The following is an 8,012-nucleotide window of genomic DNA, read 5'->3' as shown; positions in this document are numbered from 1 at the left end:
ATTTAAGGGGTTATTTAAAAAAAAAAAAAAAATGGGCTAAGCCCCGAATGTTTACAATGTCTGGCTCCACCCCTGGCCGGGATTAGTGTGTGCTTCACCTCACTGTGTGTTGTTTGTGTTTCACTAATTCACCGATTGGGTTAAATGCAGAGACCAAATTTCCCTCACGGGATCAAAAAAGTATATATACTATGCTATACTCGCTCCTCTAAAGATCCACTCATGACAACGTAGCCGGCTGATTCGGCTGACTCACACTCATAACAACATAACGTAACCGGCCCGCCCGGCTGATCCGACTGCCCCGGGTAGATAGCCTACTCAAGCAGCTCCATGAGCGTGCAGTTCGGACTGTCTGCATGACCTAATTGCATTAAATTAATATGCTACATCTATACACCAAATCTAATTATGTCTAGGCTACATGCAGAACATGGAATGTTATTTCAGAAGTGAAAGAATGGCTTTTGTTATGGAATTGACTTTCACCTCGAGGAGGAGCTACTCGCTCGTCTACAGATCCACTCATGATAAGGTGACCAGATTTCTGACAAAATCCGGGGACATTTTCAGCTCAGAAGCGTAAATACCTCCAAAACATGTAATGTTTTTATCTTTGTAAACTTAAAACGGGGACACTGCCCCAGGTATTAGACCTAGAGCTGCAATGAGGGCATGCTCCCCTGTAAGAAAATTTTGTATATTTTAACGTTTAAATGCATCAATCTGGTGCACTTTGAAAATAATTTTTAGACTTGATTGTTTTTATCTGTGGATGGGAATATTTGTGCTATAGCCTGAACTATTTTGCACTTCAGAATTTTAGCCATAGGCCTACACACACAGGCATGGCCGCCGTCACCAGTATTGCCACAGCAATACTAGTTTTCATATGTAGCCAGTTCACCTTGTTTCCCTGTCTTTTCCCTATGTCTCCCTGCATTCCCTACATGTCCCACACGGGCCTGCTCCTGCTAACTAGGGGGGGGGCGTGGTGATTAATTACACACCGGAGTTTGATTCACACTGATTACTGGCCGGACAGTATAAAACCACCCAGGTACGAAGAAGCGTTGTAAGCTCTGCCTGCTTGTCGGATCCAGTCATCAGGTATGTTGCAATACTCCCGTTTGCTGCCGGACTAATAACATGGTTTAATCAATGTTTGTCTTCACCTGTAGCTTCGCGGTCACTGGCTAGTCTACTCCTGCTGCCCGTGTTTAGACACCATCCCTTATTCATCCTACAGGTATACATTTATGTTTGTCTTAAATCTCTTGTAGTTACTTAAGGTAGTGGCAAGAATTAACAGACTAGTGTCTGGACGAAAGTGTCAAACTGAGGTTGTGACTGTCAAAGAGCGTGGGAGTGCTGCCAAAACGGTGATAAAGCTTGTCCAACAGCAAGCGTTCAGTCGAGAGATAAAGGCACTTGAAGCAGGGGAAAGTCTTCCATGTTCTAGCCCCCTTTTTAGTCTTGATCCCATTCTTAAAGAGGGCATACTTTGCGTTGGTGGAAGATTGAAACATTCGTCGCTTAGTGAAGAATTTAGGCACCCGCACATTTTACCCAAAGACGGTCATATCACCCAGCTTATATTGTCGCACTATCATTCTCAAGTATGCCATCAAGGTCGAAGTCAAACTCAAATGGAGCTTAGAGCAAATGGATTCTGGATCATCAGTGGCAGCAAGTTGGTTGCAAAACTGATCCACAAATGTGTTCAGTGCAGGAAGCTGAGGCGTCCGGTAGAAGAACAGCGTATGGCTGAACTTCCTAAAGAGCGTGTTGAAGCATCTGCCCCGTTCACATACTGCGGAATGGACTGTTTTGGACCATTTGTCATTAAAAGATGTAGGAAGGAGTATAAAAGGTACGGTTTGATCTTTACCTGTTTCTATTCCCGTGCTGTTCACATTGAAATGTTAGAAGATCTATCCACTGACTCCTTTATCAATGCCTTATGGTGTCTCATCAACCTAAGGGGAGTAGTGCGCCAACTGTACAGTGACCAAGGCAGGAATTTCATAGGAGCTAGGAATGAATTGAGAGAAGCACTTAAACAGTGTGACAACCAGGCTTTGGAAAGGTTTCTGGCGGAGCATCAGTGCGAGTTTGTCTTCAATGCCCCGTCAGCAAGCCATGCTGGTGGGGTTTGGGAGCGCCAGATACGCACTGTTCAAAGTGTGTTGGATGCTACTTTGGCTCAAAGTTTGGGTAGGCTCGATGATCCCTCCCTTAGGACACTCTTTTACGAAGCTATGGCCATTGTTAACAGCCGCCTGCTGACCGTAGATGGAATAAATGATCCTGACTCTCTTGAACCTTTAACGCCTAATCATCTAATCCTAATGAAGTCAAAGATTGCTCTTCCACCTCCTGGAAAGTTTGAGAAAGAGGATGTATACTGTACAAAGCGATGGCGTTGAGTTCAGTATTTGATCGAGCAGTTCTGGAGTCGATGGAAGAGGGAGTACCTCCAGAACATTTCCACACGACAGAAGTGGCACGTGGCCCGGCGAAATCTCAAAGTGAATGATGTGGTCATTGTAAAGGAAGACATTCTCCCAAGAAATCAGTGGCAGTTGGGGCGAGTAGTGGAAACCTTTATGGATGGTGATGGCTTAGTGCGAAGAGTGAAATTACGAGTTGGAGAACAGAAATCAGGAAAGCATCAGTTTCCATCTAAACCTTCTGTTATAGAGAGACCCATTCAAAAGTTGGTGTTGCTTCTTGAAAGTGAATAGTCATAAAGTATACGTTCACATATATACATGCACAAACAGACATACACACATAAACCGTCATATTAACATAACTATGCGTATTTGCACAATTTTTCAATATGGGGATAGTAAGTGGTCTAGAAGATCTTAATCATGTATGATTTATTTAGTGGTGTAATCATAGCATGATTGGTGGGAGTGTAAAGGACCACTTTGGAGTTTTAATATCTGCTGTTGATGTAATGAAATAAGTACTAGTTGGTTTACTAGTAAAATATGTTTGTAAGTGTGTGTAATTTAATCTAAATGAATTCTATATTTCGTATGTGCCTTTAATGTTATTTGTATGTGATTGACTGGAAATTCTGTGCACCTTAAGTAACATTTTCTCTTGTATGCCTGTAGCTGAACGTGGGTGAGTGCTCTCCATACGGCGCTTTGTGCACTAATCGTAGTTACGAACATAGGTATGTACGATGCTTGCTTTAATGGGTAACTTTCTAGGCTGCAGTAGAAGGCTTTATGTTCAATGTCTTTTCTGTCTTGTCCAGTTAGCGCTGCCCTTTCCATCTACGTGGGGTGCATAGCGTAGGTCGTGCTGCTGTCTTGTCTGTAGTTAGTTTTATTTTGGTGTAGCCTAATTGTGTGCCGTTTTCGAGTAGGTCCGTGTCTGTTTTGTTTCTTTTTGTGGGCATTAACTTTGTGTCTAGCATTCGATAATCGACTTGTACGGACTTTCCTTCGAGAGGAGCTGGTAGGGAGTCAGTATGGTAAGTGTTCTTAAAAGTCTTCTGTGAAACTCCGGGTTCGCTAACTAGGTCGTTGGTGCTTCGTTGTGTAGGGACCCTGAGCAAGCTACTGACGAAGTTTGGTGCTGTTTTGAACAATATTACTGGTCGAAAAAATGCTATTTGGAAAGCGTTTGGCATACCGCACCATCTTCGCCACTGATTGCGATTTGGGGCTGTAGCATATGCTGGGCCAAGCTCTGTAGTGGTTGATCGGCGAAAAATACTGTCTCCACGGCTTATTTGACGTGTTTTAATTAGGGCTGTCAAAATAATTGATTCATTTTGATTAATTAATTTGAGAAAAAATTACTGATTAAAAAAATAACGCAGATTAATCGATTCTGTATGACCTTTGACCGAGCCGTTGTAGTCAGTAACCATTAGACTGTAAAATGAAGGAGAGAGAAGAAAATGTGCTACCTAGATCATTGATTGGAACATTTACTTTTCAAAAACGGCTTGATGCTGTTGATAAAAATAAAGTGTTGATTAAAATAAAGTCCTCTGCAATGTATGTGATATAAAAAAAAAAAACTTCTTCCCAAAGCACTTTTGAATTTATTTCCTCAGCATATTAGGTCATATCATAGATTATTATGGCCATTATTAAAATAATAATAAAAGAGTTTTTGAACTTTAATGTCACTAATGCTGATTATTCAATGATTCATTTGAGTTTAAATATTTAAAATACTTTCACAGCAAAAATCATATATGCGATTAATTTAGATTAATTAATCACAGAGTATGTAATTAATTAGATTTTTTTTTTAATCGATTGACAGCCCTAGTTTTAATGCATAAAAACACCTTTTGGTCCATTTTCGCAGGAATTAAGGCCCATTCACACCAAGAACGATAACGATAACTATAACCATAACGATAAAAGCGTTCACACTGAACAACTATAAACAAAGTCTCTCCTTGTGTTAATAAATGTGACGGCTAAAATTCGATGGGTTCTGATTGGCTATTAGCATTTTATCGTTTTGAAAATCGCTCTGAAAGTGATCCCCTAACGATATCGTTCTTCATGTCGTTATCGTTATAGTTTATGTGTGAGCGTCGTCATTCATATTAACGAGAAGTAGCATCAACATTGAATTAGTTATCGGATGATATTAAAAAGTAGGCCTAGCGGAATTATTTGTGGTTGACCTAGAAATTTCAACTTGCTGATCAAAAAGTTATGGAATTCATGTAGGCCGTGAATTCAGAGCATTAAGTTAGGCTACGTTGTGTCAGTGTAACGTTAGCTAGCCTAGTCTAACCCATTTACATTTTTTTTCAACTGCTTACACACTAAATCTTTGCTTGTCACACAATTTTCCGAACATGTCCTCCAAACATCATAACCCGACACCAAATCTGCAAAACCATACACTAATTCTCAGTGTTTGACTCAGTTTTCAATTGACTAAAACACATTTTGCAAAACACCACACACAATTTTCTACCTAACACACAAAAATCTAACAGGAAGTAACTTGATTTCGTTCTTCAAACACAACCCATCAAAATGCCACACTAAATCACCAGTGCTTCACTCTTTCTCTTCACATGTGCAAACACTCTTTACTTTACTGAACACCATCCAATCATTGCCTTAGTATAGGTCTATGAATAGATATACTCTCTATATAGGTATAGACCCTTTCAATCTGCTCCTAGAGGATTTCCGGTTGAAATATTCAGAACCAATGCAGATACTTTGAAAATTACAGTAATCGGACTTTAGCTTACAGTAATGTTCTACAAAAAGTTGACTTTACTGTATGTAAAATTTGTCTTTTTACTCTATTTTTCTTTGTCCCCATGTTACAGTACCATTAGCTCAATACATTTTTCTGTGCCTCCAGAAATGCCTTAGGAACGCTTACTGTAGAATTGTTTGTTTCTGCAGTTGAAAGGGTCTATAGGCCTATGAATACATACTGTACACGACCCCCCCCCCTCCCACACCCACACACACCCACACACACACACACACACACACTTGTCTTTAGAAAAAAACAAAATCAGTGTTTTCAAAACTCCATGTACATCTAGTGGTCACTGTATTCTTCAGCAAATTATTTGGGAAAAATCACTATTTTTGGTTTCAATATTGCTTGCATTTTTACTGTGTATTTCAACTTCTTTGAAATACACAGTAAAAATGTTGATACCGTAACTTTCACTCTTGTATGGAAATACATATAGAAAGCCTAAGACAGAAGAGCTTTAGGTTTTGAGCAACAGTGTGTACATGATGTATCCAAAATGTCATATTATGACAAAAGTGTTCGTAATGTGAGGCGAATGTTTGCTTTAAACATGTGTTTTTGACATTTTGAATGTTGTGTGTCATTTTGCTGGAGATTTGAGGCATTTTGCATTTTGTGTGAGCAGTTGTGGGTTTTGTGTGTGGAGTTTTGAAAAATAGACACAGAGTTTTGAAAACGTGTGTAAACAATTGTAAAAAACTGTAAACAAATATTTGGCTACAATGTTACTGCAGTTAAACCACAGTAATGTTATCTAATGTTATCTAACAGACATCTGTTCCGTTTTGTCTTATGACAAAGTCTCCTCGTTCAATTGTTTCCAGTTCTAGAAACAAGGGTGTTCAATTTGCAATAGCCTATAATCCAACCTAATAACGTTACTATTTTTTTTGAGCACTTTGGTCAGTGTTGCCACAGTTACCTTGAAAAAGTAATCTGATTACTGATTACTGATTACTCCTTTAAAAAGTAACTTAGTTACTTTACTGATTACTTGATTTTAAAAGTAACTATGTTAGATTACAAGTTACTTTATTAGTTACTTTCAGCAGCTGCCGACAACACCCCCAACGCCTCAACATAAAAATGATAACCGGTTTTGCCAATACTCACTATACTGGAAGTGCATTTTAACAGCAATGTATAGCAGACATCCCAACCTAACCTACTTAGAATTCAGACGTTTGTTCAATAATGTCTAAGTACACCAAATAAGGAAGGCCTATTGATAGAAATTGTTATAGTAAAATATGTAGATTTTTTTTCATGTAGCCTTGGCAACTAGCCATCTTGTAGCCTATAATATGCAAATGAAATTACACTTGTTAAACTCACCTCAACAAGTCTTTTGCAATCATTTAACCCGCCGTGAGCAATGCTAAAGTTGCTGTTACAAACAGTACAGTGTGCAAGATTATCATTATGTTTTAATCTTTTAAGACAATTGGGTACACTTTTGTGTAGTCTGATGTGAAATGGGTCTTAAATCTTCCTTTCTGAGGGGCACTGACGCTGCCATGACGCTTCTGTTCCTAGATACACTGACTGAACTGATTAATTATGTTTGGGAGAAAAGAGATATAAGCACTTACACTGAAAACGGATTGGTGGATTTAGCAAAACAGACCAGGATGCTCTCTGTCTTGGATGCACTTCAGGCACAAACGCACCACTCCTCTCTCTCTCCCTCTCCGTTGTGTGCGCATTAAGCTATGCACACGCGATTTGAAGCAAAGATTCTAGAATCTTTGATTTGAAGTCCGGTCTGGCTTGCGTGCTCTTGTTCGCTCTAGGTTTCGGGAGATTTTATGTAATTTGCGGGCGTCAGGAAGCCGCTATCAATATGTGGGAGACTCCCAAAACTTCGGGAGACTTGGGATGTCTAGCTAGACAGCACTTTGTCGCCAGCACAGAATGTACAATGTACCTTAATGTTGTCATGTTTAACTGACACAAGCTCAAAGTAATGACTGATGAAATGTGCATCTCTCTCTCTCCCTCCACCCTCCATTGTTGTTTTCGTTTGTGTCGCTGCACGTGAATTGTCCTCATGCTGAAAACGTGAGCATAGCCTACATGACATTAATCCCCAAGACAAGAAGAAAGCAAAGAATATATCTTTTTATTAAGGAAAATGACAAAAATAGTAACGCACAGTAATTTAGATAAGTAACTTTAATCTGATTACTGGTTTGTAAATAGTAGCGCGTTAGATTACTCGTTACTGAAAAAAGTGGTAAAAATAGACTAACGCGTTACTAAGTAACGCGTTACTGGCATCACTGACTTTGGTCAACCACAGGTTGTTTTCAAAGTAGGTGCTTATGCCTACTGTAGACTCCAAGAACATAGAATCAAAACACAATATACAATTTTGGTAAACAATTTACTTAAATTCAATCAAGGCCATACAGTATCAGAAATAATCAAGACTCAAGTCAATAATGCACATTGAATATATTCTGACACTGACAGATGTAGCCTAATATACCTGTACATATTTTTCAGATGAGTGTATCTTTCTGAGAATGTTTTTGTTTTTGGCCAGCTTCTCCATAAATTCCTGGCATGGCATATTGAAGTTTGTCTTCACTGTGAGCATTGCCTTCATTGTACACACAGTGAACCGATTTCTTTCTGCAGTCCACATGTCATTCATTAAGGAGAAAACCCTCTCAACAGGATCATTGCTCCCTGGCAAGCAGATGACCAAAGATGCCAATTTCACC

The sequence above is a fragment of the Alosa pseudoharengus genome, unplaced genomic scaffold (assembly GCF_046254945.1).
Source record: "Alosa pseudoharengus isolate Yale_2024_CS ecotype anadromous, Long Island Sound unplaced genomic scaffold, YU_APseudo_1.1 YU_APseudo_1.1_scf_4, whole genome shotgun sequence".
Lineage (NCBI taxonomy): Eukaryota > Metazoa > Chordata > Actinopteri > Clupeiformes > Clupeidae > Alosa > Alosa pseudoharengus.
The sequence above is the reverse complement of the archived record's forward strand: the minus strand, read 5'-3'. Positions refer to the sequence as shown.